Source organism: Anabrus simplex, chromosome 13, assembly GCF_040414725.1.
Source record: "Anabrus simplex isolate iqAnaSimp1 chromosome 13, ASM4041472v1, whole genome shotgun sequence".
NCBI lineage: Eukaryota > Metazoa > Arthropoda > Insecta > Orthoptera > Tettigoniidae > Anabrus > Anabrus simplex.
The window spans coordinates 28,180,414-28,197,101 of record NC_090277.1 but is presented as its reverse complement, the minus strand read 5'-3'; positions in this window follow the sequence as shown (position 1 = coordinate 28,197,101).

The following is a 16,688-nucleotide window of genomic DNA, read 5'->3' as shown; positions in this document are numbered from 1 at the left end:
TCCCGTCAGACACAACAAAGCTATAATTGTGCATTATACCAATCTCAAAGTGGCAGAGATGCTTAAAAGAGTAGTAAGAAGTCGACAGTCATCAGTAACTTTTAACTCATAACGTAACAAGTTAACCTCACCATCGTCAGTTGATTCAACTGTCACATTGTCTTTTTGACTACAATGTCAATAACCATATTCTTAACGACGTTTTAGCATCGCATCAAATTGAGATGGTCCATAGAGGTTCAATTTAAACATCGTTCATCAACCTTCAACTAAAACTTCGTATTTTTTCATCAAAGTGAACCACAACTTCACCATATGCCATTGACTTTCGACTTTTATCTCACGTAAGCAAATAATTACAGGTCACTTGACCATCCTTCTACATTATTTTATTCAACATTATTTTTTGAATAAATAAAATTTTGATCGTCATTTTTGTCACTGTCTAATTGTAACCGCTGGTTGGTGAACATAATTTTATAGCAATCTTACCACTTGTTTATAACAGACTGTTGCGTTGTTCATTTTAATTATAATAGTAGCCTTCTAATGTCAATATTGCAAATACTTTCACCAATTGTAAACTCCCCACTCATTGCAATGTCTTTAAAACCAACATTGTACAAGTCTTTTACCATATGTTAATTTTAGTTCAAGTCTCTCCAAGGCTTTTTAAAAATTAGTTTTTTTATTTATATATAAATCAGGTGCCTGATTTTATTTCAAGGTTAAGGCAAAGGCTGATGATGCCTATATACAAGGCGAAACTTGTACCATTTCAGTTAACTTGTCATTGTAAATCAACAAAGACAAGACAATTGTATTGATTAGGTGGTCAAATTAATAAATTAACTTATTGTTATTATTCCAATCAAATATCATCAATACGGATCAAAAATGATATTTATAACATGCAATGATCAACTACTATAAAGCAGAGGTTTTAGTTCTTGCACAACCATAAATCTGAGATATTTGAGAGTCAGAGAACATTGATCTAAATAAATTTCCAGCATGGTCTGAAACTGATAACAGAATATTATGTTCCAAAAGAAATAATGTGAACTGCAATTCGGCATTTGTCACTGCAGTTTCATTACTTTTCATGAAGAATGATGAAACAGACTGGTTTGGCAAATTGGATTCATAGTTTGTCTGACATTCCTAAGATTCTATGTGTCTTCTGCAATCATCTCGTCTACCATGAGCCACACAGAAATCACACGAACACACACTGCAGAACATCGGGTTTTCAGTAACACGTGAAACAAGTAGGCATGGCCATTCATTTGTGTAACCATCTCGATATTTCTATAACACTGCAGTCTTCTTAGAAGAAGATGCAATTTGACAATTGCTCCATTTTCTTTTTCAAAACTAATGACTTCATTTTGAATCAAGGACTAGGATAAATAGAAATGAAACGCACTAAATATACCACTCATTCTACGCACACAACAGAGAGAGAGCAGAACATGAACACTGGAGAACAGCAGAGCAAGGAGTAAAGCCTACTTCATGGCTGACTTGATGCATCATTGTAGCTAAGAGAGCAGTGTATATCTATGCAGCAGGCCGCGATTTCACAATGATCACGGGAAACAAGAGGAACTGACAACCAAATAACTGCCACATATGTTTAGTTGCCAACATACAAACATTGCAATATGAGGAAGGTTGACCAGTACAGCTCTAAGGGATTGAACATTTTTACCTTTTTCCTTTTTTCGTAGAAATTAATTTTATCGTGACAATGTTGCTTTCCCATAATAATTTCCCCTTCAACAGTGATGCCGTAATGGCGAAGTGAAATCCGTAATAGTCGGCACCTCTGCTCTAGCAATCGCAAATAAAACCATTCATGTAAATAACCTCAATCATCTTCACTGAGTCGAAGGACGAGAGAGACTTGGAGGGAATGAAAGAGCAGACCACATAGACAAAACTGCACCCATCTATCTACACATCACTTAACATAGTTCAATACCAATGACATAAAGCTGGAAGTTACTGAAACAATGAAAAACCATAACCTGTTGCCAGTCATTCAAGCGGGTCAGGAATGAAATGAATGAAGCTGCCATTTAGTGGCGAGGATAGGAACTGTGCTGGCTGCCAAAGCCTGTTGCCCTCCTCTGGGGAAATTATTAATGACTGACAGATGAAATGATATAATATTAGAATGAAAGATTACAGGGAAGACGAAATTTCTGAGAGAAGAGCTTGTCCAGCCCGTACTTTGTCCAGTAAAAATCTTACATGGATTGACCAGGATTTGAACCAAGGAACCCTGCAGTGAGAAGCCAACATGCTGCTGCCTGAACCATGGGGGCTTTTACTGAAAAAATACTTCACCAAAATCCGAACTGAAACATGTATCAACTCGCAGATTGCTTCGCACGCTGAACTATTCATTCCAAATACATCCTATAGACATTCCGTATATTTTGTGCCTAATTATATCCACATGCTATTCTTTATAAATGAAGGCTGCTTTATATCTCCCCTCCACAGAATGAACATAATTACATCACCACTGTGTGACATTCCTAAGGAAACAAAACAAATGGATTACCACAGCACGAAAGAATGTACCGTCTTTACAAGGGAATATCCTACTGCACCATAGTCTCTTCTATCTCGAGGGCAAACAGCTCGCCAAAACACTCAGCACTTGAAGCTTCATTATATCAATCCTCCGTAAGATTCAAGATTAACATGACTGCACTGTAATGCACAACACTGTAAATACCCGTAGTATATCAACACATGGTATCTGTTTCATCTCCTAAATTAAATATTCAGAAAAAGAGGACCCAAGTGACGTTTTCCATCTAATGACAATATGACATCATTACAATATTAAACTTTTAGCAATATCACATTTACAATATAGCAGGTCATGGTTTCAGGAAAAATTCACTGTCAAACTGTTATCATTATTGATTCCATGTCATGCAATCTAGCTTTATGGATTTTGAAACACTAAGATGACAGGGTTGTTCCCATGAGAGGCTGATGTATTTGAGCACCGTTAATACCATCAGGATAATGAAGAATTTAATATGCCAACTTGAAAACCTGAGCTACTCAGACTGCCATTTTTCCTGATAAGAGCTACAGAATTAAAAGCCAGATACACAGAAGAGTACAAGGGACTATGCTGAATGAAGTAACAAAGCAAAGAGAGATGAAGAGAAGCACACTTCTTCTTTAAATCTTAACCAACGAATTCACCTTTCAGATATGCTGTGTAAAAAAATGCATAGTTGTAAATTCTGCATTTATATAATCATTAAAAACATTTTATAGTCAATTTGATATTAGTATATATATATACCTTAAGAATAGACAGCAAGATACCGTACTCATATATCACCTGAACAATTGATAAAAGTGAGTTATGTAATCAGTCAAACTCAGATGACTGCTAAGTTTTTAACTGTAATCACTATAAAGTTACGGTATCTGGAATGATACTTACGCATGAAGTATTTGAGGTTTCCTCTAAGCAGATTGGTTCCTCTTTGATCTTTACTTCCCAGTCCATATTAAATTGCATGTAAAGGTTTAGACGGTTTTGGGATGTAGATTACTTCCACAGACCTTCCACTGAAACATGAGCAAATAACACTGCTTTTGTTTTTTTTAGTTGGTTGATATCGTGCTTATAGCCACAGGACCTCCAGTTTTACCTGGAAACTGAACCTCGGGGATAAACATTTTCAGTGAAAGAACATTACACATTCATAGATTGGGATTAACTTACATACACCTTATGAAAGGCCTGTGATTATGCAACATATATCGCCCACTACATAGGAAGTCTAATAAATGCTTTGATGTACCTTCCCATACAACACGATCCTGTGCTATGCTGTTAATGTACTCTAATCTATTCATTAAATTTGGTCCTCTATACCACAACTGATCTTTTTTTTTTACAATTTGTTTTACATCACACTGATACAGATAGGTCGTATGGCATTATGGCTAGGAATGGGAGGGAAGTGACTGTGGTCTTGAGTAAGATAGAGTTCCAGCATTTGCCTAGTGTGAAAATGGGAAAGCACAGAAAATTGTCTTCAGGGCTGCCAGAGCCACTTTCTTCCCAATCCTAGCCCTTTCCTATCCCAACGTTACCATAAGTGCTATCTGAGTTTGTGAAACATAAAGCCATTTGTAAAAAAATCTACACCTAAACCTTCAAAACTATTCATTTTCTAGCTCAACATGCATGGCAAATGATCTCCATTTAACCACTGTAAAGACACAACATCCCCAGCCTAAGTCTATTGGCTATGTACATTCTGTACAGCTCAAATTTAACCTCACTGGTTTTACAGTAGAGTCCAGTGGTGATTCAGTTACAATTGCAGCCTCCCCCAATGCTATTGACGTCGCCAATACTGGGCAAGCATCATCTAGCTCTCGAATATTGTTGCTCTATTGTATAATAGACTTGTATATTTCTATAATAGGAATGTAGATATCTTGTTGCTTTTTGTTAAATATCTGTAAGTAAAGTTGATACTTCTGACACGAATAAAGAAAGAAAGAAAGAAAGAAAGAAAGAAAGAAAGTTACAATATAAATTTGAAAGTCACTATTAGGAATGTTCCGATGTAGTTCATTCAGTTTTGTTTTCAATCCACAAACAATTGGAATAGTAAATGGACAGCCGAGCAATTTTCATCACACTCATAAATGATGTAAATCATCCTGGATGTTAATGACAATTGTTTCTAAGCCCTGTGCCTTAAGTATTTTAATAAGCCAGTTTATTTCACAGATATAGGCAGTTCTTCTCTCAATGCACAGTCCTCACCTGAACTAGCAGCCTCTTTAACAGATACCACACAATATGTTGAATTCAATAACAGTTTAGCCAGATTCCTTATTGATCAAACAATTACGTGATATAGGATAGCCAGGTACTCAATTTCCAACTTTATCCAAAATTTTACAATATTTACTGATTGCTACAATACATACTATATGTTTGTTACAAGCAGTTCTTAACTGGCTATTAACTCCTTTGTTACAACAGTTCCAAACTGGTTAAAATCTCCTTCGTTACTGTACCGGGCGGTACACCTCTACACCGTTTATTTAAAAGTTGCGCCAGTTGAAACTCCTCTTCTGGAAGAAGGTTGAACTTTATCTACTCTATTAATTCTCTACTCTCTCTGAAGATGTCACCACGTGGAAAATTTTGAGTTTTTGAACTGTGTCACTTTTGATGTGTTTTTGTTTCGCTTGAAGTAAGAAGTGTGAACTTTCTCTTCTAGAGGACACTACTGAAGATCAACAATAGTGCACCCTAGTGCGGAGTCAAAGAACTATTTTGTTGGAGAAAATTTAATTTCAAGAGTTTGTTCTTTGTTAAATTTCTTTCTGTCTTTGTTTAAGTTGGCAATATTTACCCCTTTTTTCCCCTTGTTTTAGATTTATCCAATCCCGAATTTCTTTTAGTAATTTCTGACCAATCCGGTGTATCTTCCCCCAACTTGTCTCGGTTGCGGGGTCCTAGCCAATAAAATAATTGTGGGCGGGTGTTTTCATTCCCCTAACGCCTAGAACCTTCCACGAGAGGATATAAACTGCTGATTTTTGGGTCTCTGCGCCACTTCTGTTCCATCTTTCAGTGTATTAAGTACATAGCAGGAGGCGGGAAGCGCCTCTTTCCTCGGCAGCGGTCTACTACCAGGTAATGGCCTATTAATAACTTCTTTTCTTGCTAGGTCGGCAGTTTAACTCTCGCGGCGGGTTCGAAGCGTTTCAATCATGTAACCTTTTCCTAAAATGTAACCACTCTTTTCATCTATTTTCTGTTAAAGCTACATTCTGGGATAGAGAGTGCTAACCCTCTCGAGCTCCCACTCACATTGTCTTGAGGTGGACTTATTTTCTCAACCAATTCTTCCGTAATGTAATGTAAATTGTTATTTTCTTTAGTCACCTCTGTAGTATGGGATTAGCCCTTGTATTAACGGCCTAGTGCCAAGTAGGTCTTAAAATCAAAGTGTATTAGGAGTGCAAGTTCGCCTCCTCTCAAATTGTTTTAGAGGTCATTCAATTAACATGCTTTTCATTTAATAGACCTCAGTAGATTGGGTATTTTACCCCTGTGTTTATGTCCGTTGAGGACAACTTGAAGGTGGAGTTTGGTGTGGCCTGGGAGAGGCTTAAATTTGAGAGCGTGTGGCTCTTTTGGAAACGGAGTGTTGTGTGCCTCGAGGAGGCTTTACTGTGTAATTTGGAGCAAGTGCTCCAGGGTTTGATTGGGGTCTTCTGCCCCTTTGTTAAAATTTGTAGATCGGAAAGTTGGGCTAGTTGCTCAAGAACTGTGAACTCAGGGCTCGAAGCCCAAACTCTGTAATCCCTGCTAGTGTACATTTCAAATTGTGTTTCGGCTACTAAGTACCTGTTCTTTGTTCTTACTTAATATTGAAAAGAAAATATAACCTTGTTAAATTTTACGTTAACTTTGATTCCGTAGTTTGAGATCCATTCACGCCCGCACCTTCTTACACCTCTACCTACCATCAAAACACGGTAACAAGTGGTAGCAGAGCGTGGTTGAATGGGTCTCAATTTAGCCCCTTTTGACGGCTAGACATTGTTTTGATCCGAACTCTAACCATTTTCTCAGTTGCTGGCATTTCTGAGTTTTCCAAAATTGTTCTGTCATCATGCCCGGCCCTCGCGATGTTCTCCTCCTTAACTATTTGCGCAAAGAGGAGTTGATATAGGAGTTAACTATCAGAAACGTTCAATCTGGAGGCACGGTTGCAATAGACACTAACAAGCTTAGAGACTCCCTTGATTTGCCCATTTCCATCCCCAATTTGGGAGAGAAAGAAATTGATGACTCTCTTTCCACGATCGTCGAGAACATTACTGGGCTAGCATCGGTCGTTAGTTTCTTTGATGAAAATGATCCGTCTCCTAATCAAATTAAGCGTGTGCAAGGCAGACTATATCACTTTTCAAATAGAGTTAATGATCTGTTGTCTCTAAAGGTGAATGACGTTCAGAGGAAGGAAGCTAATACGCTCCTTGAAACTATTTCTGAATTGTCTAGTAAGGTCACTCAATTGCTAACTGGCGAAGTACCTCCCAAAACTGATCAACCCGCCACGGTGAACGTAGGTAGTGATGAAGAGCCTCCTAAGGGAGAAGGCAATAGGATAACCGTTGCTGCTCAAACTATCTCTGCCCCATTGGACAACGAATCTGAACGTCGTGCATCGTTGAGTAACATCCGTGCTGAATTAACTTCCTTGCCTTTGAAACCCTTACCTACTATGTCACCCGGGTTTAGCAGCTTGCCTCATCCATTGGCAATGTTGCTAAGAGGTATCTCTAAGTTTTCCGTCAACACCACCAGTGAAGTTATTTCTTTCTTAAGGTTTTTAGTTGAATTTCAGGATCATGCCCTTGTATTTTCGCTTTCCCCTTGTCAAATTTTACAAATAATCTATCCTTATGCTATTGGTGTTCTCTCAGATAAAATAGTAAGAGCCATAGCTGAACAGTCATCTATCGAAGATTTCCATGCACATCTGCTTGCAAATTTTATTCCTGCCCGCGCGAGGTCATCTCTTATTCAGAAATACTATTATCGGGTACAGCGCTTGGATGAAAACCTGGCAGACTTCATCCAAGATATTAAGTTTTATACTAGGGTGTTTGCCCTTCATTTTCCTGAAGATCAGATCGTACAGGCTATTGTAGAGGGAATTTCACCTCCCTATAGGTCATATTTGTGTTTCGCGGCGTGCCCGCAAACTTTCTCTGAACTTGAAGCATTGGCCGTCTCAGCGGAAGGAGTTAGATACGCCGATTCTTTGCGTGTCGCGAAAGAACCCCCGCCTTCCTTTAGTAACACTCGGCCTCCACCTCGCCGACCAGTCAATCCCCGTAAATGTTATGCTTGCGGGTCGCCTGACCATCTGCGCAATAAGTGTCCTCTGATCAAGTCTAGTAGGGCAAATAATGGAGCTGGTTCATCACGAGGCTGTTTTAAATGTGGGGCTTTCTCACATATCGCAAAGAATTGTCCCAATTCAAATAGCACCCCCTCCTGCTCAACTTCTGGTGCAAATTCCACCTATGCCAATAATAAAAAGTGACTAGTGGCTTCGGCTGAGTCGACTAATCCATCTTCCCGAGACTCAGCCCCTAGTAAACAGGTTGTAAATGCAGAGAACGATCAGCCTTCAAATTCATCTTTTGAATGCCCTAAAGAATGTCTTAGGATTGCGGCGGATACCCCCGCACCTGTTCCTTTTCTTAAGATGGAGTTAAATAACGAGCCTATAACAGCTCTCTTAGATTCAGGCAGTGTTTGTTCGATTATTTCGGCTGAATGGTATTCTAAATTGAAATCTGTTTTCAAACTACCTGACTATGTCTCATCTCCTATTCAATATGTTTCGGCTAATTCATCTCCATTAGAAATTCTAGGTTCCGTACTGGTCAAAATTCGGATTTTCAAATTTACATGGAAAATTAAACTGTTTGTGGCTAAGCACTTGTCTTGCCCCATCATACTGGGAGCGGACTTTATTTCTCACTCTGGTCTTGTACTCGATCTCCAGTCTAGGTCGTGCACATTCAAATTTGCGTCCAATTGTAAAATTCCCTTGTTAAAGTGTAATTCTGCATCATGATCTTCGGTTTCGCCTACCCAGGATGAGATGTTGTTAGACCTTAGACATCTACCTGAGGAGCAGGCTGATAGTATTCGTAAATTGTGTCAGTCGTTTCCAGAGGTGTTCTCTGATACTCTTGGTGTTACTGACCTTATTGAATACAAAATTGAGGTCACGGATTCGATACCTGTCCGTTTTCCACCGTATAGGCTATCTCCACCTAAAATGAAGGCTCTGAAAGAAATTATCGATCAGATGTTGAAGGATGGTATTATTAGGCCCTCTAAGTCGGCGTATTCATCGCCTATTTTTCTAGTCCCGAAACCCCAAGGAGGCTTCAGGCCTGTCATTGATTACAGGGCTCTCAATCGGAAGGTGGTGTTGCAATCTGTGCCCCTTCCTGACCTTCATTCTTGTTTTTCATGGTTTCGTAAGGCCAAGTTCTTCACCATCTTGGACTTGAATCAGGCCTATAATCAAATTCCCCTTGCCGAAGAGTCTAAACACCTTACAGCGTTTGCCACGGACTGGAATTTATACGAATACAACCGCGTGCCTTTCGGGCTCCCCACGGGGGCAGCTGTGCTCACTAGGCTACTAGATAGGGTCTTCTCCGACATCAAATTTGAGTACTTATATCACTACTTGGATGATGTCGTCGTATTTTCGGAGACCTTTGAAGAACATCTAGGTCATCTGCGAGAAGTTTTGAATCGCCTTCGTAAGGCTGGGTTAACGGTTAAGTTGTCCAAGGTTGCCTTTGCTAAGCCCTCTATGTCATTCCTAGGGCATATTGTGTCACCCGATGGTGTAGCGGTCGATCATTCTAGAACACAGGCCATCCGTGATTTTAAACCTCCCAAGGACATTAAAGGCATCGCCAGGTTTATTGGTATGGTGAATTTCTTCAGAAAGTTCATTCCTAACTTTGCTAATAGAGCGGCGCCCTTAAACCTTCTTCGTAGGAAAGGCATCAAATTCGAGTGGGGACCTTCTCAACAAGCCGCTTTCGAAGATCTTAAATTAGCTCTCTGTAATGCCCCTGTACTTGCTATGCCTGATTTCTCGAAGAAATTCATCGTCCAAACGGACGCGTCGTCGTCAGCTGTAGCTGCAGTCCTTCTTCAAGAGACTGAACTAGGGAGGCGACCCATCGCCTATGCATCTAGGACTCTATCGGCTCAAGAAGCCAAGTATTCCATCTATGAGCTCGAAGGGTTGGCAGTCTTATTTGCCTTAGAAAAGTTCCGTCTCTATCTGGAACATGTCAAATTCGACCTGGAGACAGATAACCAAGCCTTAAGCTGGGTGTTAGGTAGGCCGCGTCGTACTGGTCGTATAGCCCGTTGGGCCATCCGTATTTCTGACTTCCAGTTTGATGTTAGACATATCAGAGGTACCGAAAATGTTGTTGCTGATGGACTCAGCCGTATGTTTTCAAACGAGGTCGAGCCCCATGAACCGGTCGACAGTTCATCACCTCCCGAGTCCAGGCTGTCTGATGTTAATGCCATCTTAATAGATGCCCCCATGCTCTTTAGGGATATCGAGAAATACCAACGTGAAGATCCGACGCTGGCTCCGATAATGGAAACCCTTTCTTCTGGGGAACATGTCGTCCCTTATGTTCTGAGGAATGGTGTTTTATGTTGCCCTTCGAGGCATGACAAGATGATGAAAGTTGTTGTTCCAGCGGTTCTTGTACCTATGATCTTCAAGTATTATCATGAGACCCCATTAGGAGGGCATCTTGGTATCTTTAAAACCCGTGAAAAGATTCGTGAAAGGTTCATCTGGAAAGGTATGGACGGGGAAATTCGTGAACTTGTAAAGGCTTGTAAATCTTGTTTGCTGAGTAAACCCACCATGTCCACCAAGGTAGGCCTTTTGTCTTCGCATCAAGCGTCGCGCCCCATGGAACGCCTGTATATTGATTATGTAGGACCCTTCCCCCAGTCAAAGGGTAATGCCAACAAGTTCATCTTTGTGTGCGTAGATGGTTTTACCAGATTTTCTTGGTTATTTCCGACTAAGCTGGCTACCGCTCAGTCAACCATTACTTGCCTAAATTCTATTTTTGCTTCTTTTGGTCCGTGCCAATACATTGTATCTGATAATGCTAAGGCTTTTACATCTAATTTATTTCGTAAATTCTGTTTTGACTTGTCCATCTCTCATGTAACTACTTCTGCTTATTACCCTCAACCATCTCTGGCTGAACGGGTTAACCGTAATCTCAGGTCCGCTCTTATTGCCTATCATCATGAAGATCAGTCCAGGTGGGACACGTCCCTGCATTGGTTAGCTTTTGCTTTGAATTCGGCGGTTCATGAATCACACAAGTTTACTCCAGCTTCTTTGATGTTTAAGTTCGTTCCCAACACGCCGCTCTCGAACCTCTGGTCTCTGAGTGACATTCTGCCCGAGACAATAGATCCGGACAACATTAAAGATCTTTGGAAGAAGGCTAAAGCTAATCTTAAAGTATCTCATGAAAAGGTTAGGGAAAGATATGATCGTGGACGGAGACCCACCCCTTTGAAGGTAGGTGACCAGGTTATGGTCAAGAATTTCGTTCCCGCGGGCAAGCTTGCCCCCAGATTCCATGGGCCATGTATCATTTTAGATTTCCTTACGCCGGTTACCTTATTGTTAAGTAATCCAGCCACCGAGAGGATATTTAGAGTTCACCTGTCCCAGGTGAAACCGGTGTAATTTCTGTGTTAACTTGCTTCATATTATTTTGAAAGGATATGAAGGTTATATTTTTTTTTGAGTTCCACTCTTAAGGCATTCTGCCCCTTCTGTAATATTTTGGTTTTAGATGTAAGCCTTGTGTAAAACCTGTCCCGACCCGTTAAACTGCCATCCTGTCATTTCCACGGCCATTACCACGCTCCCGTCTCCTGCTCCAATACACACTGTGGCTTCATAATAGTAAATGCCATGGATATCTACACGCCGCTGGCCCCTCAACCTCTCCACAAGCCTGTACCCTCAAAGAAGATGATTGTCCAACACAATTCTGCCGCCTAGCTTTAATGTTTCAGTGCCCCCGCAGCCGCGCAGCGCCGTGCAGCAACTGGGGAGGGGGATGGGCCCCCTCCTCTCCAGCGAGGACGACATGTGCACGGCGAGCCGGAGCTCTCCTCCCGGCCAAGGCTGATGTGCGGCGCACGATCTGCTACATGCCCGCAGCCTGTATCTGTTCACCGCGGGCGCGGCGTACTTCAACACCTCTGCTCCCCTCATAGTGCGGGGGAGCGGTATCTCAGGGTACTTGAGGGGTCCGAGCGGCCTCCTTTGGACGCAAGCTGCAACGGCCGGTCTGGCCATCCAACTTCATCAACATCAACTACATGGACAGTCACCCTAAGCAATAACTACACTTGGGAATTCAGCAGCAATATTGGGTGGACATTGCAAAATTTTCTTCACTTTTAAGTAGTAAAAGTTTATCTTCAGAAATTCAAATTCTACAAACATAAAGACTTTCATTCATCTGCAACAACAACATTTTGAAACTGAATTAAGAAATCTTGTAAATGCTCCTGCTATTTATCTTCATATCAACATCATTACTTGGACTTTGTTTCAAACTGATCTCATGCGTCACCCCTGGAGGAACTTTTGGGGGGGGGAGGTCTGTACCGGGCGGTACACCTCTACACTGTTTATTTAAAAGTTGCGCCAGTTGAAACTCCTCTTCTGGAGGAAGGTTGAACTTTATCTACTCTATTAATTCTCTACTCTCTCTGAAGATGTCACCACGTGGAAAATTTTGAGTTTTTGAACTGTGTCACTTTTGATGTGTTTTTGTTTCGCTTGAAGTAAGAAGTGTGAACTTTCTCTTCTAGAGGACACTACTGAAGATCAACAATAGTGCACCCTAGTGCGGAGTCAAAGAACTATTTTGTTGGAGAAAATTTAATTTCAAGAGTTTGTTCTTTGTTAAATTTCTTTCTGTCTTTGTTTAAGTTGGCAATATTTACCCCTTTTTTCCCCTTGTTTTAGATTTATCCAATCCCGAATTTCTTTTAGTAATTTCTGACCAATCCGGTGTATCTTCCCCCAACTTGTCTCGGTTGCGGGGTCCTAGCCAATAAAATAATTGTGGGCGGGTGTTTTCATTCCCCTAACGCCTAGAACCTTCCACGAGAGGATATAAACTGCTGATTTTTGGGTCTCTGCGCCACTTCTGTTCCATCTTTCAGTGTATTAAGTACATAGCAGGAGGCGGGAAGCGCCTCTTTCCTCGGCAGCGGTCTACTACCAGGTAATGGCCTATTAATAACTTCTTTTCTTGCTAGGTCGGCAGTTTAACTCTCGCGGCGGGTTCGAAGCGTTTCAATCATGTAACCTTTTCCTAAAATGTAACCACTCTTTTCATCTATTTTCTGTTAAAGCTACATTCTGGGATAGAGAGTGCTAACCCTCTCGAGCTCCCACTCACATTGTCTTGAGGTGGACTTATTTTCTCAACCAATTCTTCCGTAATGTAATGTAAATTGTTATTTTCTTTAGTCACCTCTGTAGTATGGGATTAGCCCTTGTATTAACGGCCTAGTGCCAAGTAGGTCTTAAAATCAAAGTGTATTAGGAGTGCAAGTTCGCCTCCTCTCAAATTGTTTTAGAGGTCATTCAATTAACATGCTTTTCATTTAATAGACCTCAGTAGATTGGGTATTTTACCCCTGTGTTTATGTCCGTTGAGGACAACTTGAAGGTGGAGTTTGGTGTGGCCTGGGAGAGGCTTAAATTTGAGAGCGTGTGGCTCTTTTGGAAACGGAGTGTTGTGTGCCTCGAGGAGGCTTTACTGTGTAATTTGGAGCAAGTGCTCCAGGGTTTGATTGGGGTCTTCTGCCCCTTTGTTAAAATTTGTAGATCGGAAAGTTGGGCTAGTTGCTCAAGAACTGTGAACTCAGGGCTCGAAGCCCAAACTCTGTAACCCCTGCTAGTGTACATTTCAAATTGTGTTTCGGCTACTAAGTACCTGTTCTTTGTTCTTACTTAATATTGAAAAGAAAATATAACCTTGTTAAATTTTACGTTAACTCTGATTCCGTAGTTTGAGACCCATTCACGCCCGCACCTTCTTACACCTCTACCTACCATCAAAACACGGTAACAGTTACAACAAATAGTTCCGAACTGGCTATAAACTACTTAGTGACAACAAACAGTTCCAAAGTGGTTTTGAGTTCCTTTGTTACAACAAACAGTTCTGAACTGGCTATGACCTCCTTTGTTACAAAAAAACCAGTTCTGTACTGGTTATGAACTCCTTTATTAAAACAAACCATTCCAAAATGCCTACAAACTACTTTGCTATAACAAACATTTCTGAATGGGCTATGAACTACTTTATTACAAGTGATAATTATAATCATTTCAATATGAACTAATTTGTTACAACAGTTCCAAACTGGCTATAAAGTGCTTTGTCACAAAAAACAGTTCAAACTGGCTGTGATCTGCATCAAAATTATCTTAATGAGCATACGCGAATCACAGTGCTTCCAGAACTGATTGTTAATAACGGTTTGTTGGAATTAGTAAATGGCAATTGTGAACTGTATCAACACCAACTACAAAACGTTTAATAGATGGTGGAGGACCACACTATTCCTATGAGAAGTACTCTATGTAGTTGCTCCCCTTTTTAAAAATATTTAAATTTTATTTGTTCAGGGCGTCGACCCATGTGGATCTTTTGCCCCTACTGGCACCATATTGTATAAACCTGCATGTAGGCCACTTGGAATGGCAGTAGTGTGGAATTTGTGTGTGAGGAAAGGAAGATCAAGGACGTCACAAACACCCAGTCCCCAGGCCAGGGTTATTAATCATTACAATTTGAAACCCCCGACCCGTCTTGGAATCGAACCCGGGGCGCCGGGTGACAGGCGGACGCGTTGCCCACCCCCCGCGGGGACGAGCAGTTGCACCACTTACTGGTCGAATAAAATGTGCATGTATAGAACACGCAGTCCCTCATATTGAATGAGAACTGCTGGCTACTTGGGTACAAAACGGTTCTGAATGTAATTAGAACAGCATAAATTCAGAACTCACAGTTCAGAATTTCTGTTTGACATGTATACTACTGCACGTGAGCAGGCCATTCATATTCAATCTGGTACCATGCTGAAACAAACATGGATGCATTTTTATCACTGAGAATGGCAGCTGGGTAATATTTTATGTAAATAGCCTACAGTCGGCTGAAAAACAGAATTATCTGCCGATGTTATTTTGTGTTTAAATACGAAATGAACAATAATGCTTACATTATTTCCTATATCGTAATTACCGTAGATTCCTTATGGAGATGTAAGAGACTGCGACTCCAACTTTATTAGAAGTACCGGTATGTTCAAAGATTTGGACACAGTGTAAAACGTTAGAAACTGCTATTACCTGATGAAGAAAATCTTAAAAGAAATAGCACAATCCGCAGAACAAACATGCACAAACTGCCGCAGTATGTCTGAGATGGACTGTACGTAACAAATTAATAAGAACATTAAGAAACAACAACCCAACCACTTCGAAAGTGAACCTGATCTAGAGTAGGCTATATACATGGCTCCTAAAAAAAAAATTAACCAGTGCGTTCAACCTCGACTGTATACATACACACCCGGAATAATTCACTTATCTCCAGCTAACTACTTTACATGGACAGAAGTCATAAGTCATTTGGGACAACCATGACCAATCATTACACTCAGACCACAGGACAGACCCGGGAGACGGGAAACAAATGGTAATAACAAACGTACACCGCCAATTACCACGCTGCTCAAACGCTGTCTAGCATACAAGTTTGCCGTTACACTTCCTTGTTGTTGTAAATCATGTGTTTGCATCTTCGATATGCAGATATTGTTGTTGTTTGAGTCATCAGTCCATAGACTGGTTTGATGCAGCCCTCCATGCCAACCTATCCTGTGCTAACCTTTTCATTTCTGCGTAACTATTGCATCCTACATCTGCTCTAATCTGCTTGTCACATTCATACCTTGGTCTACCCCTACCGTTCTTACCACCTACACTTCCTTCAAAAACCAACTGAACAAGTCCTGGGTGTCTTAAGATGTGTCCTATCATTCTATCTTTTCTTCTCGTCAAATTTAGCCAAATCGATCTCCTCTCACCAATTCCATTCAGTATCTCTTCATTCGTGATCCGATCTATCTATCTCACCTTCAGCATTCTGCTGTAACACCACACTTCAAAAGCTTCTCTTCTCCTTCTTTCTGAGCTAGTTATTGTCCATGTTTCACATCCATACAATGCCACGCTCCACACAAAAGTATTCAAAAACATCTTTCTAATTCCAGTATCAATGTTCGAAGTGAGCAAATTTCTTTTCTTAAGAAAGCTCTTCCTTGCTTGTGCTAGTCTGCATTTTATGTCGTCCTTACTTCTGCCATCGTTAGTTATTTTACTACCCAAGTAACAATATTCATCTACTTCGTTTAAGACTTAATTTCCTAATCTAATATTTCCTACATCACCTGCCTTCGTTCGACTGCACTCCATTACTTTTGTTTTGGACTTATTTATTTTCATCTTGTACTCCTTACCCAAGATTTCGTCCATACCATTCAGCAGCTTCTCAAGATCTTCTGCAGTCTTAGATAAAATAACAATATCATCGGCAAATCTCAAGGTTTTGATTTCCTCTCCTTGGACTGTGATTCCCTTTCCAAATTTCTCTTTGATTTCCTTTACTGCCTGTTCTATATAAACATTGAAAAGGAGAGGGGACAAACTGCAACCTTGCCTCACTCCTTTCTGGATTGCTGCTTCTTTTTCAAAGCCCTCGATTCTTATCACTGCAGACTGATTTTTATACAGATTGTAGATAATTCTTCGTTCTCGGTATCTGATCCCTATAATCTTCAGAATCATAAATAGCTTGGTCCAATCAACATTATCAAATGCCTTTTCTAGATCTACGAATGCCATGTACGTGGGCTTGCCCTTCTTGATTCGATCCTCTAAAATCAGACGCAAAGT